The sequence below is a fragment of the Mustela nivalis genome (genome assembly GCF_964662115.1).
Source record: "Mustela nivalis genome assembly, chromosome: 5".
NCBI classification, from domain to species: domain Eukaryota; kingdom Metazoa; phylum Chordata; class Mammalia; order Carnivora; family Mustelidae; genus Mustela; species Mustela nivalis.
The window spans coordinates 74,032,558-74,057,376 of NC_139024.1; the positions used below are offsets into that span (position 1 = coordinate 74,032,558).

The following is a 24,819-nucleotide window of genomic DNA, read 5'->3' on the forward strand; positions in this document are numbered from 1 at the left end:
AATAAAGGTTAGTTCAATATAACTTTCTAGGGGCGCCTGAGTGGCTCAGTCAGTTAAGCATCTGTCTTTGGCTCAGGTCCTGTGTCCAGGGTCCTGGGATCAAGCCCCGTAAGGGGCTCCCTGCTCAGTGGGGAGCCTGCTTCTCTCTCTCCGTCTGGCCCTCCTGCCCATGCTCTCTGTCCCTCTCAAATAAATAAACAAAATCTTTAAATATATATAATACACACACACACACACGCACATGCACATGTATGTATGTATGTATACATGTATACATTCTAACTGGGCAATCCAATAACAGAACTGACTGCTCCATAAAGTAGCGTTCCCATTACTGGAAGTATACAAGCAAGTCAGGTCCAAGTTCTGACCGAGAAACTGTATGGGGCTGCCCTGCATCTTTTTTTTCAAGATACAATGAACATAAACATTAAGTTCAGGTAAACAACATCATGGTTGGCTATTAGTATATACTGTGGAATGATCGCCAAAACAAGTCTAGTTAACATCGGTCACCACAGTGACAAAATTTTTTCTTGTGATAAGAACTTTTAAGATCTCTTAATAACTTTCAAATATGTGATATAATAGTATTACCTACAGTCACCATGCCATGCATTACATCCCCAGGATTTATTTATTTTATGACTGGAAGTCTGTACCTTTTGACCACTTTCACCCATTTTGCCCACCCCTCTAAAATACAGCTAACTCTTGAATGACTCAGTGCAGGGGTTGGGGCACCAACTCCCACATAGCCCAAAATCCACATATTAACTCTTGACTCCCCAAAACCCAACAACTAAGAGCCTACTGTTGACTGGAAGCCTTACTGGTAACATCAACATTCAATTAACATATTTTCTATGTTATATGTATTATACACTATATCCTGGCAACAAAGTAAGCTAGAGAAAAGCCAATGTTATTAAGAAAATCGTAAGGAAGAGAAAATGCATTCACAGTACTGTGCTATGTTTATTGAAAAAATTTCGGGTATAAGTGTATGCACCATTCAAACTCATGTTGTTCAAGAGTTATCTGCAGTCTTCTTTAATACAAATATTTTCCTCAAAATTGCCTCTGTAGGGAAATAGGAGTACTCACATAAAAGATATAGATGTAAGAGTCTTTCATGAAAAAAATTATTGAACAGTATTGTAGTTTGACCCTGTTTTTGTGAAAGAGAACCCTTTCAAACCAGCAACTATCCCATTTCGATATATACTTACATGTGTTTAGATATAAGGGTATGAGAAAATGGTCAACAGAGGAAGGGGGGCAACTTTTACTTCACATTTATATAATTTGGTATTTTTGGTACAACACTTATATATTGCTCCTGTAATTATCAGGCTAATAAATTTGTAAAATTAAATACCCGCAGCTATGGCAACATTTGGCCAAATCTGCTTGTGGTTTATTCTTTCTCCTGAGTCCAGCTATCATGAAGAAATCCTGCAATACAGCCCCTCTTCCTCCATTACCACGCATAGCTGGGCTATTGTCCTCAGTGGGGACTACCTCATGGGTCTTGCTCTTGGCTGTTCCACTGCAACCTTGTCATTGCACTGCTCTCAGAGGCTAAGCTGTTTCTCCTGGGTGCTGGAACCTGACTCTTGCCATTTCCAGACTCAGGGAAATGGAGTGTCATCATGAAATGAGCTGAGCCTCTGGGCCAGAATCATTTGTATTTGAAGCCTCATTTGTTCCTTCTTGGTGTGCATCCTTGGGTGAGTTACTAAATCTAAACTCAGGTTCCTTGGCTTCAAAGGGACAGAATGGCCTCAGATGGCTTTTTTGTGATGACTAAACTAACCAGCACAGAGAAAGCATACAATGACTACTGAACACAACCTGAGCTTGGCCCACAGCAAGGGCTCAATAACCAGAAGTTACTCGTTTGTTGTGCTGAAGCTATGGCCATCACTTGAGGATTTCTCAGGGTCCAAGAAAATAAGTTAACATCTAAAGCACTGTAACACATTAAAAAAGGTATCTGATAAATTCTAGATGTTATCACGTGCTCACATTATTTTTCTTGCTATACATAAATATTAATTTAACTCTGCTATGAATTTAGTCATCAGTACAAGCTATTTATTATTTTTAGCAGAATATCCCTTCTAATATTTCATTTTGTGTTTTCACAAAAGGAAGGTCAGTTTTCAGTTTCCACTGCGAATTCCCAACCATGATATGTGCAAATAACATCTTAACTTCATGTCAGATGGGGAAGACAGTTAAAAACAAAAACACTCACTTAATGAAAATTCCTCTTAGAATTATGATCAAATAAAATAAAAAAGCTTAGGAATAATCCCTAGAAAAGTCTATAAATGTACCTTATTCTAGGGCCAACCTCTGAGATGCACATTCTCTTCCTCACTTTGTTTAATTTTGACAATGTGATCCCCCCCTCCCCCTGCCAAAGAAAATCAATCAGTCAGTATGGAAATACTCCGGTTCAGAAACACGGATTCAGTCAGAAAGGAGATCCTCCGGCTTTGAGTTCAATAACTAGTGATATACCCACACAGGTGAGCACACAAACACATAATGGAATTTCCCCTGGTCTCAAAAAGTAAATGCATTCTAATACAGGTTGCTAAATGGAATGCCAATCAAGGACAAAATACCAAAGTTCCCCTTTTTAGGATTTCTATGAAAACAGTGATGGGATCAGTAGCTCATAGGAGACTTTGCTAATCAAAGGGCAGGTACCAGGAATGGATGCAAAAGTGTCACAATTTCAGAAGAGACCTGGCATGGGTTCTTAAGGGACATTCAGAGAACCTTATGTGCCCCTCCGCAGTACCGGGCTGACAATGGCACTACCATGAAAAGAATGTTTACTGTGTAGAATGTTTGCCTTGTGTTTATGAAACAAGACAGGCTTTTGTTGCATATATAGATTGCCCGTGTGGGATTCTGGTTCCTTCTTCTAAAAAGTCAGGATGCTGAGTCACAGCCTGAGAAAGTTACAGGGAAATCAAAGGCACTGACACGGTAATAAAGAACTCGGCTATAAACCGAGGAAGGGAAGCAGAAAAGGGAACTTGCTCCAGATGATAAGAGAAGCGCCTTGTGCCAAGAGGAATCGGCAAAGTCCTGTAACTACGGTATTTACATTTTGGGAATTTTACTGCTTTTCCATCAAGGATAAGCTGATAAACACAGCAACAAAGAATTTACCCCAAATCTGCAAGTAGAAATGTTAAGAAGCGACAAAGTATAAACTGTTAAATTTCTTTTGCTTTACCATGTATTGCATGTGGTTTATTTAACTTAATACAGTTGAACTAAGGGGCTCTATTAGTTCCCTATGTCTACAGTAAAAAACTACTACAAACTTGGGGCTTAAAATAACACACAATTATTCTCGGACAGCTCTGGAGGTCAGAAGTCCAAAATCAGCAGCAGGGCTGCATTCCTTGTAGCCCCTTCCTCCAGCTCCGAAGCCAGGAGCACCGTCTCTGGCTTGAGTGTCTCCCTGCCTCCTTCTCCGTAGTCAAACCTCCCTCCACCTCCTTCATAGTGGACACCTAGATCACATTTTGAAGCCCACCCAGATAATCCAGGATAACCCCCCCCCCCATGTCAAGATCCTTAATTTAGTCATATCTTCAAGGTCTCTTTTGCTATATAAGGTAACACTCACAAATTCTGGCATCACGACCTGGCTATCTTTGGTGGTAATTATTCAGTCTACCACACTGGTTATATTAGCATGTGATATAAATAATTATAAACCCAACATTATATCCCATGTTCAAATCATTACTAGGTCTCAGAAAAGTTCACTGTTTGCAGTGAGTGGTAGTAAACATGTTGTTTCTAAATCAAAACCCAAAAAAGTCTACTTAAAGTGATCCTGAAGTCTCAAGATGCAGTGGAAATATTACAGATGTGAGGTTTCATTTTATGTTCAGGGACCTTCAGCCTCTTGGAGATGGGGATATTGGAAGGAAAATTTTAACAGGCTGGATTTCCAAAGGGTTAAATCTTGTTTTCGTATTTGATCACTTCAATTATCACTGAAATCAGTCTTCCAGTGTTTATAATCACCTACAAAGCTGATGAAGTCTTCCAAATATTTTTCCTTTTATTGGAGCTCCTTACTGTGCCAGAAATCATTTTTAATGACAATTAAAAAAAATTTTTTTTAAATTCAAAACCAATCACCTGCTTGGACTCCCCAGTGACACCACTGGGATCTACTTCAATGACATACGTATTTCAGCACAGCAGCAATACATTTCAAAGACAAGATTCTTCTGGAAAAACAGAAAAAAATTAATTTCTTGAAGCTATTCCAGCAAAACAAGCAACTAGCTAAAGCAGAGCTACTTGAAATCTTCCCAGCAGAAATAAAGTGATTTTATCTGATTTTTAATCTATTCCCCCCTAACTGCTTAAATTATAGAAACATGGAGGCAAATAAAAGCTAAAAACTATAGTCCAGAAATAACCAGTTTAGTATATAAGTTAATACTCTCCTAAAAGCCTCATAAGTGAAACATAAAATCTGTGATTAGCAGAAATGTCCTGCTAAGGAAAACAAGTATGAGTGGCATAAAATTAGAATATGCTCTAACTCAACTTCTCTTCTTCCTTCCAACTTTTAAAATATATTCTAATAATTTTAACTGCCTATGAATAATTTTAGACACACACATATGCTTCCTCTTTTATGATAATGTTATTTCAATGCTATAAATTAGAAGCGGCCTCATAACTCTTCCTGTCATTATAGGTATTTTCAGAAAGAATAATTGATTATCAGGTATAAAATCTGAAAAATTAATTTGGCAGATGCTCTCAATTTAGTTGGCTCACATCCAATATGTCCATTCAATTTCTTATGAGTATTTTTTGTACTTGATACATACCGTCCGTATCCTTGGGAAATGACATTGCTCAAATATAGGATTCGGGGGTGGAAGACTAGTAATAATCTACTTCGAATTTTTTCCCTTCTAAAATTGCTGTCAAGCTCTAAGGTTATTCATTCATATGTAGAGGCACACCAAAAATAGATTTTTAAAGAAAAACCTTGGCCTTACTTTTGTATTTCTGAGGGCCAGTCTCTGGGGCATGACCTTCCAATCACATGGCAGCCTTGGTTGGGCTTTTCAAAATGCCTCAAGGGTGATGATCTCTTAAGGGTACTAGTTTGCTCTTAACCAACCAAAAGAACCCCTGTATTGTAATAAAAAATAAATGCCTGGTCTTTTTCCCTCCCAGGTCTGGCATCCAGCTCCTAAAACACTTCCAATCTCCTGAGTGATAAGAATATCTTTTGTGTGTTAATAAATGACTCCTGTTGTGTGTGTGGGGGGGGGGGGCAGTTAAGGCAGCCTCAGGACAGGAAGTGGTCACCAGAAACACCAAGCCTTGATTAGGAGATAGTAAACTTTGGCCCCACCTCCAGACTTCTGGGGAGGGGAGAGGGGCTGGACGTGGAGTTCAATCACTAGCGCCCCTGATTCAGTCAGTCAAGACTCTATAATGACAGCTGCACAGAAACCTTTACATGACAGGGTTTGGGGAGCTTCTGGTCTGGTGATCATACAGAGGTGCTAAGAGGGTGGCAGGCCCAGAAAGAAGCACAGAAGCCCTGCTCCCTCCCACTCCCACACTTTGCCCCATGCATCCTCTTCCATTGGGCTGCTCTGAATTACACGCTTTAGAGTAAACCGGTAAATGTAAGCAAAGTGTTTTCCCGAGTCCTGTGACTTGTTTTAGAATTGTCAGACGTGAGGCGGGATCCAGGAACTCCCAAGTGAATAGCCAAGTTGGACAGAAGGGCGGGCTGACTGGGGATTCAGGACTTAATGAATGGCGTCTGAAGTGAGGACCATCTCAAGGGACTGAGCTCTTAAACCTGTGCCTTTGACACAGACTCAGGGCCTGTTAGGGTCAGAATGGAATTGAATAGCTGGGATACCTAGCTGATGTTGAGAATCAGAGAACACCAGACTCCGCACTTTGCCAGAACATCCATCTTGAGCACATCAGAGAAGATGAAAAGTGAGACTGATGAATTTGTACAAAAACCAAGCAGGCTACCCTTTTCTCAATCAGAGATGTGACTAAGTGCCTGCTGGTATGCTCTGCTTGGACCACAAGCACTTTTAAAAAAATCCTAATTGAGGAGGGAGCAGGAGGCTGACTGAAAACAAAGCAAAAGCTGGCACCTTGCACCCCCTCTCCACCCGCTACCCTCGGTAATCTCCCCTCGGTAATGTGTGTGACATTCCTCAGGCACCCCAAACGATAAACAAATAGTTAACTTGCAGAAATTACAATCCTACAAGACAGGAGTCTCCCTTGGTTTACAATGTCCTAGAGATCTACAAACAAAGAAGTTACCTTATTAATAGCACAATTTCCAGAGGCAAATAACTCAGTTCTCAAACCCTAATGTCACCGTCCCCTCCAAAAACAAAACTGAAGGAGGCTGAGGTAGAAGGAAATGTAAATATAGTTAAATCTCTTCTGAACCTAAATCTCACTAACAACGACGCTTGATAGCAGGATTGTGACATCCCACCAGGAATCTCCCAACCATTTTTTTAAAAAAGATTTTTTAAAAAATTTATTTGACAGAGAGAGATCACAAGTGGACAGAGAGGCAAGCAGAGAGAGAGAGAGAGGAGGAAGCGGGCTCCCCGCTGAGCAGAGAGCCCAATGCGGGGCTCGATCCCAGGACCCTGAGATTATGAACTGAGCCGAAGGCAGAGGCTCAACTCACTGAGCCACCCAGGCGCCCTCCCAACTATCTTGATGTTAACGGCTAGCTAAAAGACAACATTGATCAAGCTGCAGGGTCTCCCACATCCTGGAACCTAGTAGGTCCTCTTTAGCATATGAAAGCTCCTTTGAAACCTTCCTTCTCCCCACCTTCCAAAACTGCAAGATACAAAAACCCACCATCTCTCACAGCCATCTCTCACAACCCGGGGCAGCAGCTCTTCCTGCCCACTGGTCCTGTCCCTGTGCTTTAATAAGCCACCATTTTGCACCAAAGATGTCTCAAGAATTCTTTCTTGGTCATCAGCTCCGGACCCCAGCCCACCGAACCTCACCTAGGTTCTAGAACTTCATCATAATGACTAAAACACAGCATTTAAAATGAGGATATTTCACATAAAAAGGTAGATTTCAGGCTCACATTGAAGAATTAGCAGACATGATAGCACTGGTCCTGGGCCCCGCCTGGCCAGCCAGGCTGGAACAAAGCAACAGCAGCTTCCCTCCTTGGAAAAGGCACATGCAGTCATTACCAGGCCCCAGTCCTCCTTCCCCACAGTGCACCAAAAAGGAGGCTGGCAGATACCACTTACTGTCCACTCATTTCCACCACTGCTTTGGTCTCCAAGGTCAGTATAAGCATTTTTTGCTCCAGACAGTGTCAAGTTTTATTCTTGGGTCAATTCAGATCATCAGAAAGCTGCAGTCTTGAACCATGTTATGTCAGCCCACTGCAGAATATCTTTTACTGAGCCCTATATTGGCATCATGTCCTCTCTCGGCATTTTCGCTGCAATAAACTGCATTTATGAATGTTAATAACAGACCCTACTACCACATCTTTTTAGAGTTCCTTTAAATTGGATGTGAGGTCCTACATAATTTCAAGGTTAAGGGTAAGGAAGGGTTTTGACACCTGGAAAACCAGTAAGTGCTCTACTCATGAACAGGGAGAACTGTGGAAAGAAGTCCCTTTGTTTTTGTTTTTTTAACATACGGACATATGTGTGTATGTTTATTGGTGAACTTACGGATTGACTGTAACCTCTAAACCCAACTCATGACCCTAGTTGCATGCTCTTCTAAGCCAGCTGGGTGCCCTGAAAATGGGATCCCTTCATAACACTGACCACGGAAGTAGTTCTGAACAACTACACAACTAATAGCATGAAGTTCAGGGTCAAGAAAAAGGAAGGAGTCTGGTGAAATAGCCAACAGCCATGCAAAAGTTCAGATGGCGAAAGAGGGTTTCAAAAAAAGTTCCATCAAATAGAACTAACTACCCTCTTGGAGGTTTCCTGAGAGTTGAAGTAAATATCTGAATTATTTTCTCTGGTGTGCTTATTTCTTTGGACGTGACTTAAAGCTGGGAGTGGACAAAACAAGGCTGGTTGCATGTGGATTACACACATGTAATTTTTATAAGGTATCTCAAATCCTTGTAGAGTAGGGTGGGGTACGAATGAATGAATGAATACATAACAAATAAGGAAATGAACAAAGATTAATCCTGGAATGATAAAGTGGGCCAATGACAAGCTGAGTTTTATCTGTGTCAAATTTCACAAATTGATAAAACCCTTGAATCTGACCATGCCACATAGACTAAAACGGACCTCCTATCAAGGGAAGCTGCTCTATACCCTTCAAATGACAGAAATCAAACTTCACCCAATACCAATCTATTAATTCAAAGAATAATATGTTTTGAGAGGCAAGACCTAAGAATTCCCCCACATTCAAACCACCTGCCTCCTTCCCCCAAATAAAGAAAACTGGACTTCCTTATCATTAATTCTTCTTTGTCCTTACTATGTCTCTCATCACGCAGAGGTAAAAAAGGAGTTCATTATATGTCACTAACTTAGTCATCAAACCACCAATAGCAGTTTTGTACCAAGAAACTTACACTCAGAGTTTTAAAGGTAATTTCTCACAGATTTGCATTTATTTATATAGTTTAAGTGTTCTGATCTCAGGGACTCCTTTTAATACACATTATAAAACTTTTTAAACCCTTATGACATTAGAATAATAATAGTCATCCAAATTTCCTGTGGATTCCCATGTTCCTTTGGTAAACCATAAGAAAACTCAGCTGGACAGTATTTTGGCTGAGATTAAAAAAGGCTTATGAAGAAAACCAAAATATAATGGCAACGATATTGCATAAGATGGGGGAAAATAAATATATTTAACTATTGTGGAAATTCTCTGCAGAGAGCATATTAGCCACAGTTCAAATGAAAATCAAATAAAGAAAAGTTTCACTGCTGGTTTTATGGATTAGATAATAAAGCTCCAATCGATAAAAAAGCAAGTTTCAGTATTTAACCCATATATACAATTTCACAGTAGCATGGATAAAAACTAAAAGTCAGCATTTATCAACTGTTGTATCTTTAGTGAGTTACTATACACACAAAAGCAGGTATTCTCCATCAGTATATTAGTTCTTCTATATTTTTCTATATTCATTGTTTTACAGGAATTGTAATGTCAAAGAAAGCACTGAATTGAATTTTCAGAATTCTACATAAAGCTGTCACAATATTAAAAATCCTAAAAGGATAAATTCAAAATGGTAAGATAATTACCTAAGGGGGGGAAAAAAGTCTTTTCCAGTTTGTTTTCCAAGAAGTATAGATTATAAAATCTCATGTAGGAAAGCTCCTTAAAACGCATCTGATCAAATCATCCAATGATGGAATTCAGTACTGTATTTACAGATGCTCTCTCAAAACTCTCCAGTTCCTAGAAACTCACTGAGACTCAACATCTATCATTCTTCTTTTTAAAAACTTTAATTGAAGTGCCGAGTTCAGTGTCTAACACCCTACAGATAATTGTAGCTGACTTTTGCTGGCCTTCCTACTATCTTTTCCCCTTGTTTTAAGATCAGGTTTCAATTTTCAGTAAATACACCCTCCCCCCTTTTAATACCATATCGGGTAAGGAACCCCCTCAGCTCCAGGGATGAAACACTCAACCCAAGCCAATCAAAGCACAGAGGCCCCTCGGATGGCTGCCTTAGCAGCAGTGACTCCAAGAACCAGCCCATGGCCTAGGCTGGTCCAATCACAGTAAATCCTACGTCAACTACTGGCAAACACACTCGCTTTGCCTGATGTTGCACAAGGGACATCCTGAATCCGCAGTGTTTGCCAAGGAAAATCTAAGAAGACAAAAGAGTGGAAGAGCTTGGATACGGAGAAACTGAGTCATGATGACATTATCTGGGCCCCAATCCAGGCATTCCAGAAGTCAAATCTAAAATTTAACCTGGACTTTTAACTTATGTGTGCCAGTAAATCCCCTAATGCCTTCTTTTCTCTCCTCAGCGAGTGTGATGTTTTCTCTTACTTGGGACTCTTGCTCTCTGCTCCCAACAAAGGGAAAGACAGTCCTGGCTATTATGGAAATTTACATAAGAAATAAGGTTTGTTTCCTGTGAAGGATCCCAAAATGTGGATTGGATGAGCTGGGGTTGGATGTCTTTGTCATATGACAATAAAATGGATGTCATTTGTACCTTAAAACCAGATAGTGTGCCGATCAGAATGCATTATTAGGATTATTAGGGGACTTAAGAGAATTTTTAGGATTCTAGAGTGAACTCTCTGTTTCTTTCAGCCTTCAGTAAGATCTCACAAGGAGGAGGCACGTTTAGGCTGTAATTTATCAGCTTAAAGGAGAACCAGATGAGAATACACCTTTGCTAAGAGAAAATTTTTGTTTGTGGCTTGCAGGCCTGGTGACCTGGAGTCCTGCACAGGTGGGAAAGCCAAATTATCTGCCCCAACTAAAGTCAGTGCAAAATAGGTAGGAGACGTTGCTGTACTGAGATGAGGGTTTGTAAGCAACTGCTCTTCCTCAGGCACTCCAAATACACCTCCACTTATTCCCTCTGCCGCACACACAGGATTGTGGCCCACCGTGCACTGCACCTGCACGGATGCAGCTAGAACAGTCCAGGGCTCCTAACAAGCAAATAAACAGCACCTCCCCAGGTCAGACCACTGGTTTTCACTGCCCTGAAACAAAGGCCCAGAGGGCAGCGCTGCTCTGAAGGCCCAGAGCATGAGCTGACTACTAGCCCAGTGCTGAGAGACCAAAATTCCTGAGCCAGCTATCTCCATCCAAAGTTCCACGGTCCTGGTGACTAACCCATGGAGTGTGGCCAGTGAAAAAAGAATGAAAGCCTGCAAAATTTTTAGTGAATTGTACTGCCAGAGAAACCCCTCATTTGTCAAATATATGAACTTGTAAATGCTCAACTCCAAAGTAATGCCCAGGTCCCCAAATCTATGCCACCAGAAAACGGGCTCTGAGGGAAGTCCGGCTCCCAGACGGGCTCCTCCGGGAAATGGATAAGAGCAAGCCACTCTGAGCAGAAACAGTGACTGCCCCAAGGCTGACCAGGGAACTGCCCCACTGGCAGAGCAGGGAAAACCTGCTGTTCCTGTTCAGCAAGACAGGAAGTGCCCCGGACCACTGGCCACTGAGCTCTCCCCACCTGTTTCCCCTCCCAAAGGGGTGTTTTCACTTCAGTCAGAGCAAGCAGAGCTGGGCAACTGACTGAGCCACCAGGAGGTACTCCTGTTTGCTCCTACCCAGGAAGATAGAGGCTGGCGGTCTTCCTGTTACCACACACCAAGGGTCCAGAGCCCCAGGAGTAGCGCACTGCAGGGTCTGAGGGTGATGGGGAAAATCACAGCAGGCAAACCCAGAAGTCAGCTATTCTCAAGGACTCGCCTAGTCTCCTGGGGTTTTCTTGCCATTTGCATCAAGAGGAGCACTCAATGATAGAGAAAACAATTATTACTTATAAATCTATAAATGGCATTTATAAAGTTATTCGTGATGCTGAATGCCAGAATCTGCCTCCGAAGCTTCCAGCCATTGGTCTGCCTTCTCTCCTCCCCTGTATCAGAGAACAGAGACTTCGCTCCTCACGGCAGGCCTTTCAAGATGGGATGGGAAGCAGATAGCACGCCCACCCACCAACTTTTCTTCTTCAGGCTACGTATCTCCAGCACCTTCCATTTCTCTTCATACCAGCTGTGTCTGTGCTCCTATGTATTTGCTGCTCTCAAATGAACATACAGTTCATTGCTTGCAGTATCCCGGCAGGCACCTGAGCTGAGAGGGTGGGGAACTCCATTATCCTTTCCCTCCAGAGGAGGTGAGCTGCTTAGGGCTGTGATAGCACACACTCCCCGGTGTGGGATGGCCTCTGTGTAAATACAGATGCCAGGACGGAGGGAGGATGGGAGGGCCGAAGTGAGGAAAGAAGAGAAGGAAAAAAGGGAGAAAAGAAAACTAGGAAAGGGAAACAGAAAACGAGGAAAGACAAAAAGACAGGAAACAGGAAGGAAGGGAGAGAGGAGAAACTGATGTAGACTAACACATCCCCAAAGTAGCAACATTTTATTTTATTTTATTTTATGTATGTATGTTCAGTTAGTTAGAGTACTTCTAAAAGGATTGATATGATCCTATCCCCCAGGTGATCTTTAGAGAACAGAAACTGCAGGGGAGAAGGAAAGAAAATGTCAAGACTTTAAAAATCTTTTATGCTACCCTCTTTTACACTGTTTCAATTTTTTATCATTATCACTTACAGTTGCTTTTAATCATGAAACATGGGTGAGCCCTGCAATCTGTAAAAACCATATACTTTCTCATTTATCCTCTATTCCTCGGGTCTCTATTTTCTGTTTTATGGAGAACAACGCTTCACTGTGCAGTTCCTTTGACCCATTAGGTTTCCAATCTCCTTGGTGGCGCAGGATTCCACACTCATCCCGGGGGTCCTATGGTTCCAGAGCAGCTGACTTCAGGAAGTGCCTCAGAGAGGGCGCAGCAAGGATGGAGGGAGCAGTGAGCCAGGGCTGGGAGGTCTCCGTGGACATTTTCCAACTCTAATCTCCCTAGACCCTTCAGAGGCAAACACAACTACCAATCTGATAGATATATTCCAGCTTTCTTTATGCCACAACCTGCTCTTGTTTGTGTTTCAGGAGGAAGGCCATATCGGCTGGGGGGCGGTGCTCAGGTGAACACTGATAAGACCAGATCAGAGACGCTGGCAGAGGCTGAAATTTGCAGGCTCTGTACCAAGGTAAAGAGTTTAGATTTTATTACAAGGGCTATGAGAAGCCACTGGAAGATTTAATCCAGAGGATGAGGTGATCTGATAGGTGTTTTGAAAGTTCTTCTGGGGCGCCTGGGTGGCTCAGTGGGTTAAAGCCTCTGCCTTCCGCTCAGGTCATGATCTCAGAGTCCTGGGATCTAGCCCCGCATCGGGCTCTCTGCTCAGCAAGGAGCCTGCTTCCTCCTCTCTCTCTCTCTCTCTCTCTGTCTACTTGAGATCTCTGCCTATGAAATAAATAAATAAAATCATTAAAAAAAAAAAAAAGTTCTTCTCTGACTCCTACGTGAAGACTGGGATTATTAAGGGTAGGAGTAGAAGCTAGGAGACCCTCTCAAGGCTACAGCAGCCGTCCCGGAGAGCGAGGATGAAGGCGATGAAGTGAACAGACAGGTTACGTTCTGGAGGTGAAGTCAACAGGGTTTGCTAATGAATCAGGTGTGGAAAGTGAGGTAAAGAGGATTAAAACCAACTCCCAGATTTTCAGATGGGGTAGATGTACTTGCAGTCACGGGGAAGATCAGGGATGGGGCAGGGTTGTGAGTCCTCTCTTCCTGCTCTCTTTTCAGAGGACCCACGGCCCACAAACTCCATTTTTATTCCTAAACTGATGCCTTTTCCACTTTATACTTCCAGTTCAGAATTCTGCTCCGAGCGTCTTCCCTGTGTATCCAATCACGTCTTCCACTTCTCCACGTGCCCTTCCCAGAGGCACACCAAATTCAAGGTGACCCAAGCCCCGCCTGTCATTTATCTGCCCCAAACCTGGTTTCCCTGAGATGTACCCTCCCTTACTGGAAAACTGTTTAAATAGAAACGGGGGGACCCTGCTCTGTCTCAATCTCCATGATCCACCAGTGCTATTTCGCCATTAATTTTTCTTTGCAGCAATTATCAATAATCTAACTGCATCATCACTGCTGCAATTTAGCTGTTCAACATCTGGTTCTCCCCACAGAATGTAAGCTCCCTGAGGGAAGGGACAATATCCCGCTTAGTTACATATCCCTATATACTCAGTGCTTACACTAGCCAGGATATACACCAGAAGCAAAATACGTTTGCTGAATGAATGGGTAAATGATGCCCTCACTAGCCACTAACTTCAGTTCAAGAACTACCTCTCAAGGCTCAGTAACTCAGTTCGAGCAAGAAGTCAGCTAAAGTCGTTTTTAAGGTATTTTCTAGCCCTAAATTCCATAGGAATAAACAACTAAGAGATAAATCTAAATCACAGGAAGATTAATTATTCAGAGAACAAAATTCTGCATTATTTTAAATGAAATTTTCTTATATGTGTAGAGGATGAACTATACTATGCCCACATGTATTTCATAAGCATCGTTTACATATATATATATATTTTTAAGATTTTATTTATTTATCAGAGAGGAGCGGGGAGAGAGCGAGCACAGGCAGACAGAATGGCAGGCCGAAGCAGAGGGAAAAGCAGGCTCCCTGCTGAGCAGGGAGCCCAATGTGGGACTGGATCCCAGGACGCTGGGATCAGGACCTGAGCCGAAGGCAGCTGCTTAACCAACTGAGCCACCCAGGCGTCCCGCATCGTTTATATTTTTAAGTCACTTTAGTTTTACCTCATGATGATTTCAGACTCAGATAAAAATTTTGTGAGAGACTTCCATGATTAAAGCCAAACGTTTGCATTTACTAAAAACAAAAAAACAAAAATTAGCCACCCATAAGTTTCTTTTAATACTTCTCTCACTGTGCATTCAATTACAACTTATTTTTAAAGGTTCTTTATCAGTTCTGCAGGGTGCCTGGGTGGCTCAATTGTTTAAGAGTCTGCCTCCAACTTGGGTCATGATTCTGGGGTCCTGGGATTGAGTCCCACCTTGGGCTCCTTGCGCTGCTGGGAGCCTGCTTCTCCTTCTCCCTCTGCCTGCCTGCCACTCCCCCTGCTTGTGCGCTCTCTCTCTCTAAAAAAAAAGAAAATCTTAAAAAAAAAAAAAAAAAGGTTCATCAGTTCTTGATTAGCTCCCTACAAAAATATTTTTGCATGCAGTATGATTTTTAATAAATAGTGACAACTTCATGGATTAACATGCCATTTATTAAAAAAGTTCCATTATTCTCAGAGGAAACAATTATGTAGAACAAAAAGGAAGGAAGAGACAGAGGCAAGAAGGCCTTACTTAAGCGAGTGAGGCCAGTCTCTCATTGTTCCAGGAGGAAGTGAGGAACGGAATTGAGATTTGGGAGGGTTAGGAAAGGTTCTGAGCCTTGCCTTAAAACTGCATCTGCTAAGCAAGTAGACTTTTTAAAATCAGGACTGCTATTTTGAAGTGATATGTGAGGAGTGCTGATGACATGCTCATTGAGAGAGGGTACAAATCCTCTGTCCTGACTGACACCAAAGACCTGCCCCACTTATTCCTTCTAAGAGTTTTAGCTGTCTGCCTCAGCAACTAAATGTTTTCTGTGTCTGTATATGGCCTTCACTATAGGCACATTGTCTTTCCTGGTTTCTGATTTTTTTTCCCTGAATTTCTTTTTTCCCCTTCAATGCAGTTAAACTATGAGAATCACTTAAAATTGTGACCCCAGGGCACCTGGGTGGCTCAGTGGGTTAAGCTGCTGCCTTCGGCTCAGGTCATGATCTCAGGGTCCTGGGATCGAGTCCCACATCGGGCTCTCTGCTCAGCAGGGAGTCTGCTTCCTCCTCTCTCTCTCTGCCTGCCTCTCTGCCTATTTGTGATCTCTCTCTGTCAAATAAATAAATAAATAAATAAATAAATAAATAAATAGATAAATAAATAAATAAATAGATAGATAGATAGATAGATAGAATTGTGACCCCATATTAAGAAATCACCAGATTTCCAGAGCCAATAGTTTCACTCTACGGAACACAAAAACTTTTATTTTGAAAAACATAAATATTTCCTTAAACAGCATTTCCAGAAATTGGAAAATAATTTATCATAAATACAAGAAAGAAAATTAGTCTGAAGCTCCAGAGAGAAACTGAAACCAGTAAAAGAATTCTGGCGGCCAGAACATGTGGCAGGGAGAAGGAAGCCTCGGACAGCATGCCAAGGAGGTAGCATCAGTGCCATGGATAGGAGAGCCACCAGTGGCCTCAGGAAACACCAAGGGCACCTGAGAGATCACAGCAATTCCTCACCAGTCCTATCCGAGAACTTCCCACTCCCAGCAGCACTTCCCCAGAAGTAAACTTGGTGCTGAGTTTCACTATAAATCAGTTGTGAATTTTGAGTAGGCTACCAGCCAAAGCTGATTTTTTTAAGAAATTGAAAACTTTGAGCATCTTTGGTGTGCTAGACCCTCATGGGCCATAAATGAAGGCTCTTTACTGACCAGTGAAAAATGGAACTGCTTAAAGCCAATTATCTGTGGGCTTGTAGACTCGTGCCTCCTATCCTGGGTGCAAACTTTAATCCTTAGGTAGCATAAACAATGAACGGATGTGTGCTTTCTTGCCTGCAAAGTAAGAAAACTAAGTTGGTAATTATTTCCCTGATCCCTTTAATAATTAAAAGAAAAGAGGAAGGTATCTGGTGGCTCCTTGTCAGAGGGAATAAAGGCAACCCAAATTCACCCTGGTAGAATTAGGTTTAGCACATTAATTTAAAAAAGTGGCAGAGAACAGCCTAAGAATGATCAAAACCATCAGTCAAGAAAGAGTAATTGGTCCAGACACATGGTCAAGGGATTGGTCCCCAACAGAAGAGACATGAACGGACTCTCTGATGACTGAAGTCCTAGGTAGGAATCTTAGAGGTTTGGGTCTTCAACAATGTTTACCTTCCAATGGAAGATTATGACTGTGAGTCAAAAGAAGACATGGAAATATACAGCAGATAATGAGAAAAAACTGACCCAAATGATAGGCTTCTCTTAACGAATATAAGGACTCCATCTCAGTGTCCTAGTCACATGTAAATCCCATGAATTTCATGCATTACACACATCCCCCCGCCGCCCGTGTGAAATGTCCTTCCTTCACTTTCTCCACAGCATCACCTTTCTTATGATGATGCCCAGGCTCTTTTGGATAGTCACTTCCTCTGCCCCATATTCTTAGCACTTGGCAGTCCCCTTATTGGGTACTTAGCCCATTGTTGCCTCTTTTTTAAGCATCCTGTTATTATACCAGACCGTACATTCCTACAAGTATTTATTTATTTATTTTATTTTTTTATTTTTTATTTTTTCCAGTTAACACACAATGTTACAATAGTTTCAGGGGGTACAACATAGTAACTCAGCTTCTCTGTATGTTGTGCTCTGCTCACCGCAGGTGTAGCTACCACCTACCACTACACAACGCTATTCCAGTATCAACTGGCTATATTCCCCATGCTGTGCCTTTTATTCTTACGACTTGTTCATTCCTTAACTGGAAGTCCGTATCTCCCTCTCCCTTCCACCCCTTTTGTTCCACCTTCTACTCTCCTCCCCTCTGGCAGCCATCAGTTTGTTCTCTGCATTTATAGGTCTGATTTTGTCTGTTTATTCCTTTCTTTTGTTTTTTAGATTCCACAAGAATGGGGTGCCTGAGAGGCTCAGTCATGAAGTGTCTGCCTTCCACTCAGGTCATGATTCCAGCGTCCTGGGATTGAGCCCCATGTCGGGCTCCCTGCTCAATGGGAAGCCTGCTTCTCCCCTTCCCACTCCCCTGCTTATGTTCCCTCTCTCGCTGTGTCTCTGTCAAATAAATAAATACAATCTTAAAAAAAAAAAAAGATTCCACAGGAGTGAGCCAATGAATGTTTGCTAAGGGAAAGGACAAATGAATATAATCTCATGGCCAGAGCTTAAAAGGAACATGGCTCAAGAAAGATGAGGTTCTTCAAAACAAATTCTGTCAACACCGTCCCAAATGAGCCTGTTGAAGAGGCAAAGCAGAAAGCATCTCGAGAACCAAATGTATCCTGATGAACTCGAGTTTTCAGCAGGCATGTACAAAGAATGGCAGAAAGGAACAAAATGAAGCTCAGACAAAAGCAAATGACAGAAACCTAGAGGAACAGTGGAAATTGGAAACTCAGGATGAACAGATGGTTGTAATCAACGCAAAGGGAAAAGTCACAAGGAAATTTTCGGGATGTTGAGAGAATGAGGCTTCAAGAAGCAACAGGGCGGGACGCCTGGGTGGCTCAGTTGGTTAAGCAGCTGCCTTCGGCTCAGGTCATGATCCCAGCGTCCTGGGGTCGAGTCCCACATTGGGCTACTTGCTCCGCAGGGAGCCTGCTTCTTCCTCTGACTCTGCCTTCCACTCTGTCTGCCTGTGCTCGCTCTCACTCTCTCTCTCTCTTACAAATAAATAAATAAAATCTTTAAAAAAAAAAAAAAAAAAAAGAAGCAACAGGGCCACTGCCCAAGGCACACCGGGTGAAGTTAACGCCTAAGAAAGAGAACGTGCATCTAGTCCACTCCAGCATGGCAGCTCTCTCAAACAGACTAAGGGAAAAAACTAGAGGACGAAGCATCACAGCTAAGGAAATGAGATCCAGGACAAAGTCTCTAGCCCTGTATGAAACAACTCCCTGAGTTGTGGAACCCATTACCAGTAATCTCTGAAGAGAAAGACTGGAATTAAAAAAACAAAACAAAACAAAACAAAAAAACTTGGGGCACCTGGGTGACTCAGTGGGTTAAGCCTCTGCCTTTGGCTCAGATTGTGACCTGGGGTCCTGGGATCAAGCTGCTTCCCCTTCTCTCTCTGCCTGCCTACTTGTGATCTCTCTCTGTGTGTCAAATAAATAAATAAAATCTTTTTTTAAAAATCTGGTTTTCTTTTTTTTAAAGATTTTATTTATTTATTTCACAGGCAGAGGTCACAAGGAGGCAGAGAGGCAGGCAGAGAGAGAGAGAGAGAGGGAAGCAGGCTCCCTGCTGAGCAGAGAACCCCATGCGGGACTCGATCCCAGGACCCTGAGATCATGACCTGAGCCGAAGGCACCGGCTTAACCCACTGAGCCACCCAGGCGCCCCAAAAATCTGGTTTTCAAAAGAAAAAGAAAATCAGATTCTAGAAATGGCACACTGAGCAGCTTGATAATGACTCCCCCAAAAATAAAATGACAGATATTAGACCAATCAGCTGTGATTACTTGAAGAGAACTTACTGATTGCTAGGAAACACCATGGGTATAAGAAAATGATGGAGGGGCATGGGGCCTGGGATCCAGTCCCGCATCGGGCTCTCTGCTCAGCAGGGAGCCTGCTTCCCTCTCTCTCTCTCTCTGCCTGCCTCTCTGTCTACTTGTGATTTCTCTCTGTCAAATAAATAAATAAAATCTTAAAAAAAAAAAAAAAGAAAAGAAAATGATGGAAAACGAACTAACATAATTGTCTTTTTTAATAGTACTGCTAGATTTCGCCTATCAATGGGCATATTGCAAGGGACAGTATATCAAGATTTCAGTAAGGCCCTTCAGAATGTCTGACATTATCTTCTTAAAAAGTAAGATGGAGGGCGCCTGGGTGGCTCAGTGGGTTAAGTCGCTGCTTTTGGCTCAGGTCATGATCTCAGGGTCCTGGGATCGAGTCCCGCATCGGGCTCTCTGCTCAGCAGGGAGCCTGCTTCCCTCTCTCTCTCTCTCTCTCTGCTTGCCTCTCTCTCCATCTACTTGTGATCTCTCTCTGTCAAATAAATAAATAAAATCTTTAAAAAAAAAAAGTAAGATGGAAACAGCTGGGCTAGAGAATTTGGTTAACTGAACTCAGAGCAAGATGATTTACAGCAAGTTGAAAGTCTTAAAGAAAATTATTTAATCCTCTGATGGTACCAACATGCCAGGATGGGTACAGCTCTCCAACTGAGCATTTTAATCAACTACCTGGATAAGGACAGAGAAGACAAGCTGCTCAGGTTGTTTATCCGACCCAAGTGAGGAAGGACAGCAACCATGTTTGATGTAAGAAATCAGGTTTCAAAATTTCTGGAAAATTAGATTAAGGGATAGAAAACAAACAAGATAAAATTAAAAGTCCAATTCCCATAAGGAAAACCCCTATTTTCCCCCCAATGTGAATACAACTGTTATCAACAAACAAATAAAGTATAATACTATATTAATGAAAACAAAAGGATAACAATATAAATGCAGTAATCAGACCACACTGAGGTAGTGAAGAATCTGAAAACTGTCTTAGATGGATTTACTTTTTATTTTTATAAAGATTTTATTTATTTGACAGTGAGAGAGGGAACACAAGCAGTAGGAGTGGGAGGAGAAACAGGCTCCCCACTGAGCAGGAAGCCCAAAGTGGGGCTGGATTCCAGGATTCTGGGATTATGACCTGAGCCGAAGGCAGATGCTTAACTGACTGAACCACCCAGGAGCCCCAGATGCGAAGATTTAGAAACCTGGAATATTCAGCATGGAAAAGAGAAGGTTCAGGAAGAACATGACATTGCCTTCAAATACATACAATGATAATATATGAAAGTGAGACTTGATGTATTCTGCCTGGATCCTCAGTAACTGAGAATATAAGTAGGATAAGTTGAAAAAAAAGTAATTTTAACTAAAAACTTAAGAACAACTTTCTACTAACAAGAGCTTTTCAAGAAACAAATGAATAGCCTATGTGCGGGGCTGGGGGGTAACCCCTACTATGCCCCTATAGGTGGAAAAGCTCAAATCCAGGTTGAAAAAGGCCTATTTGTCAGATGTAGCAGAGATTCTGTCCTTGACCTCTTGGCCCCGATGGCCTCAGCCCTACTCCTAAAAGATTTTATGCTTCTGAACTTAGACATGGTGCCCGTATTAAAATGATGAGTGGAAGAATAAAAATGAAATGTCAAGTTAACATGAATTTGATGCTTACTAAAGAAAATGCTATCTTTTCTTTCTAATTTATCAGTCACTTCTTAGGGCCTTAATGAATTACCTCATTACTTGGTATACATCTATATCCCACACCTATTGCTAGAGAGGGACGGAAGTCCCTCATGTGATGTGCCTACAAAATGAAGTCACTGTGAGTGCGTGAAACAAAGGTCTTCGAGACACTCATTAGAATCCCAACTGCAGGAACAGAAATTGAACAGCTGTTACAAGAGCTGTGCAAGCATGACCATTCCACTGTACGATGTTTACCTACAAATGCAGGAACATTTGCTAATGGCCTGCCTTCTGTAACCAGCAGAGGATACTACGACAGGCTACCACAGAATGGGAGCTGTGCTCCTCAAACGTACTGTACATCGAGCTCCTACCCCCAGCATTAAGATCGGCATTCTTCATTTAAAGTACGCATGAATGACTAATGCTCACCTATAACAAAAAGTTATGTTAAAACGCCAACAGTTTAAAACCCAGTCACTTACAATTTATTTTTAAGATTCATACCAGTAAGGAAAAAGTCTTAAACACTTAGGAGGAATTCTCCAGCTACCTTTGGACATATATTACAAGGAGGACACATTAGTAATTGCTAACAAAAAAAAAAAAATTATGACAAAATTTCTATAAAGTTCTAAATGAATATATTACAACTGCAAATGTCTAATATGGAATAGACTTGATTCTACTTATTTTTATACTATACTTGGAAGGTAGTATGGAAGTTGTAGTTAATAAAGGCCCAAGAGCTGAACACAGAAGGAAGAAATCCTGACTTGTTACTTACTAGTCTGTCTCTTGGGGAGTTACGGAACTGCTCTGAGCCTGCTCTCTTGCCGGTCAAAATGAGGAAAATACCACCATCTACCTCATGGATTGTTCTAAGGATTAAATAAGGTCTTATCTGTAAGCCTCCTGGCACACAGTGAGCAATCAGCAAAAAAGAGGGTAGAACTGTCAATACACACAAGTAAAACTTTATAGCGTGTTATAGGCTATAAATATATAGGCTATAAATATAGCCTATATATACAAATATTATATATTTATTATATATAATAAATATAATATAAGTATAGGCTATAAATATAGCCTATAGAGCGTGTTCTATTGGACAGGGTATAGGAAATCTGGTGTGGCTCATCTCCTGCTTTATTGCTTTGTTAATGTCCTCATGACTTTACATAGGGGTCAGTCACCAAGCTGGCCTCTCCAGAGACCCCACCCCCCAACTCTGATGGACCATCCCCACTAACCAACTAACATGCTTTACTTCTCTTCCTCCTCCATCCTTATAAACTTATCTTTCCTTGACTTCCACATTTCCCTCCCACCATGGCCGTAATTTTTGGCTTCCCTTCCTAGCCAAGTTCCCAGAAGAACTTGAGCCTGGAGCTCTGCGCCCATTCCCTGACTTCCCATTTGCATTACACTGTCTTCTCCCAATTCGGCACTGAAACTTTTATTCAATCATCAGTGACCTTCAAGTGGCCAAACCTAATATATACTCTTCAGTCCTCATTTTAATTTACCTCTCACTGCTTCCAAAATCTCTGATCGTTCTCTCTTTCTTGAAATGCTTGCTCTTTTCTCTTGGCTGCTGTGATACCATCTCTTCTGGATTTCTTCCTACTAGACCACTAAATGCTGGAGTTATCAAGGTTCCCCAACCCTAAGTTTTGTTCTCTTTTCCCGTTATATTCTCTCCCTATATGGTCTCATCCACTCCCCTGCTTGCTGGGGCCAACAACTCCTCAACTTCTCCCTCAGCCTAGACCACTCTGCTTTCACTCTAGGCACATATACCCAAGTCACAGTTAGCAGTTCTACTGAAATGGCTAATAAGCATCTCAAAATTAACATGTCCAAACTTCAATTCTTGAAAAAAACCGCTCAAAATTCTTATTTTTCTAGTTTTCCCATTTCATTTAATGGTACCTCCATTCCCCTGGTTGCTTAATCCAAATTCCCAAACGTGGCCAACAAACACCTCCGTGACTTGTCACCAGCACTCGTCTCCACCGTTCTTGTGCTATCCTCCCTAAAGCACTCTGTTCCAGCCCTACTGGCTTTCCCGCAGACCCAGAAATCTGCCACGCCTCCCCGCCTCCCCCCTTAAGGTCTTGGAATCTAAGTGTTTCCTCTACTTAGAACAGACTCCTCCTTTCCTTTTTCCCCAGCCCTTCTCCTAAACACACAGATCATATGGCAAATCTTGCCCAATGCCAAGATCAGCTTACATATCATTATTCTCTAAAGGTCTTCCTTGAATATCATTCCTATCTGAAGTAGATACTGCCCTTACAGTTCTTTCATAACATCCTGTTATTTTCCCTCATAGCAAACCCTGCAATTTCTAATGACATACGCATTTTTATTTCCTTATTTAATGTTTTTGTGAAAAATAATCTCTGTAAGAACAAGACCCATGTTTATTGTGTTCACTGTTGCACCCACTAGGCTTAACAGATGCAAGCACATAAGGTCTTTCAGAGATATAAGCAATGTTCAAGTTTCTCCCCGTAACACAAAAATCTATTTTAAATCCAAGGATAAACATCATATGACTCAAAGTCTTACATTTGAGTAAGTCAAAGAACTGAGAGATGTCGTAAGTATCTACTTGCACCAGATAATATAAAAACCAATATGGTCATATACTCAAACTTAGAAAAAGGTTTCCCTGTGGATAAAAATAAACAGGAAGAAAGTCAAGATTATTTATATTAGGTTCATAACTCAATTAATTTTATAATTTTAAGTTTTCATTGATCTGTTAAGACAGTACAAACTGCACTTAAAGATTAGATATGTATTTATAATTAACTTCTCTTTTTAAAAAATCCATATGTTCTTATAAAAGAAAAACTGTTAAATGTTTTTGCACTTTAAATCTATTTACTCTTATAAAAGAAAAATAACCTGAAATCCTGATTATATGTTCGAGCTACAGTTAGAAAAATTAAATTTCTCTCATTATGTAGTAAAAGTAGTCCATTTAGCAAAAAGAACCCCCCAACACACTTTAAAAACAAAATGATGGAGCTACTGAAATGGAGATGACTCAGTCCCCAGTGACCTCACCAGCATCTGCTTCAATTACATTATGAAACTGCAATAACCAAATTACCATTCAGCTTTCTGCTGTGCTAACAAAATTAATCTGAAATATCAAAATTCATCTGCTTTAAATTATGTATTATACAACTTCTAAACCCAAGCCTCTACTGGCTCTAAACTGTGAAGAACACAAAATGCGGTTGTGATAATCAACACAAACATGGTCTCACAGACACAGGAGAAATGAATAAAATGATTAACGACTTGGCTCAAATCATCCTTGACGGTAATTTGATTTAAATCACGCCACCTATTCAGGATGGGAATGCATCAACTTTGCATCTATTCTGCTTTGTACAACAGATGTGTTCTTGAAAATGTATGTGCAAACCGTATTTTAAATGCTGTAGAGTGATTCAGAAATATAATATGGTTTTGTTTTTTGGCTTTTCTTTTCTTTTTTTTTTTTAAGTATAGAAAAGAATATTTGAAGCATGCTGCCCTCTGATTTAACTCTTCCCTAAGTTCACATGATTGTGTTTTGGTCATCTAGGTTGTCAAGTATTCCTTAAATACACTAATAAAACCATTTTAAAATATAGATGTAATCCATATTCTTGTTCTTTGGTGGTTCTATGTCTACTTCATATGCTATGCTCACACCTACACAATTCATGTCTCATGACTGTCAAGTTACATTTCTCACTTTAGAATAGGAGAGCTTCACCTCACAGTCATCTCTGATTCTTCTTCATGGGAAGCTGGCTCTAGTAACAGAACTACTGAGAAAAGACCTCCTTTTTGCTGTCCACCAGTCTCTGCCTCAGCAGAAGCTAATTCTTTCTTGCTCTGGGAAAGGGACTCAGGGTTTCCCAGATCCAACTAACTCATCGTGTCTTCTTACCCCACGAGACCTGGGTTCATGCTCTATGGTAGTGACACAACAGTCTGCCTTATTTGGTGCTGAATCACACTGCAAATCATGGACTACAATGTTTCTCACTTAGT

At 41.3% G+C, this 24,819-nt stretch overlaps 1 protein-coding gene across 16 annotated transcripts in view; it reads right to left on the minus strand.

Moving 5' to 3' along the window:
- Positions 1 to 24,819, minus strand: part of NCOA7 (nuclear receptor coactivator 7) — a 162,577-nt gene that overhangs the window by 95,859 nt on the left and 41,899 nt on the right. Inside the window, exon 1 of one of the 16 annotated variants that reach the window (XM_082729909.1) lies at positions 22,690 to 22,804. The exons of the other annotated variants lie outside the window; for them this stretch is intronic. The gene's annotated coding sequence lies outside the window, so the exon portion shown is untranslated. Of the gene's footprint in view, positions 1 to 22,689; positions 22,805 to 24,819 lie in introns of those variants that run through there. 16 annotated transcript variants of the gene reach the window in all.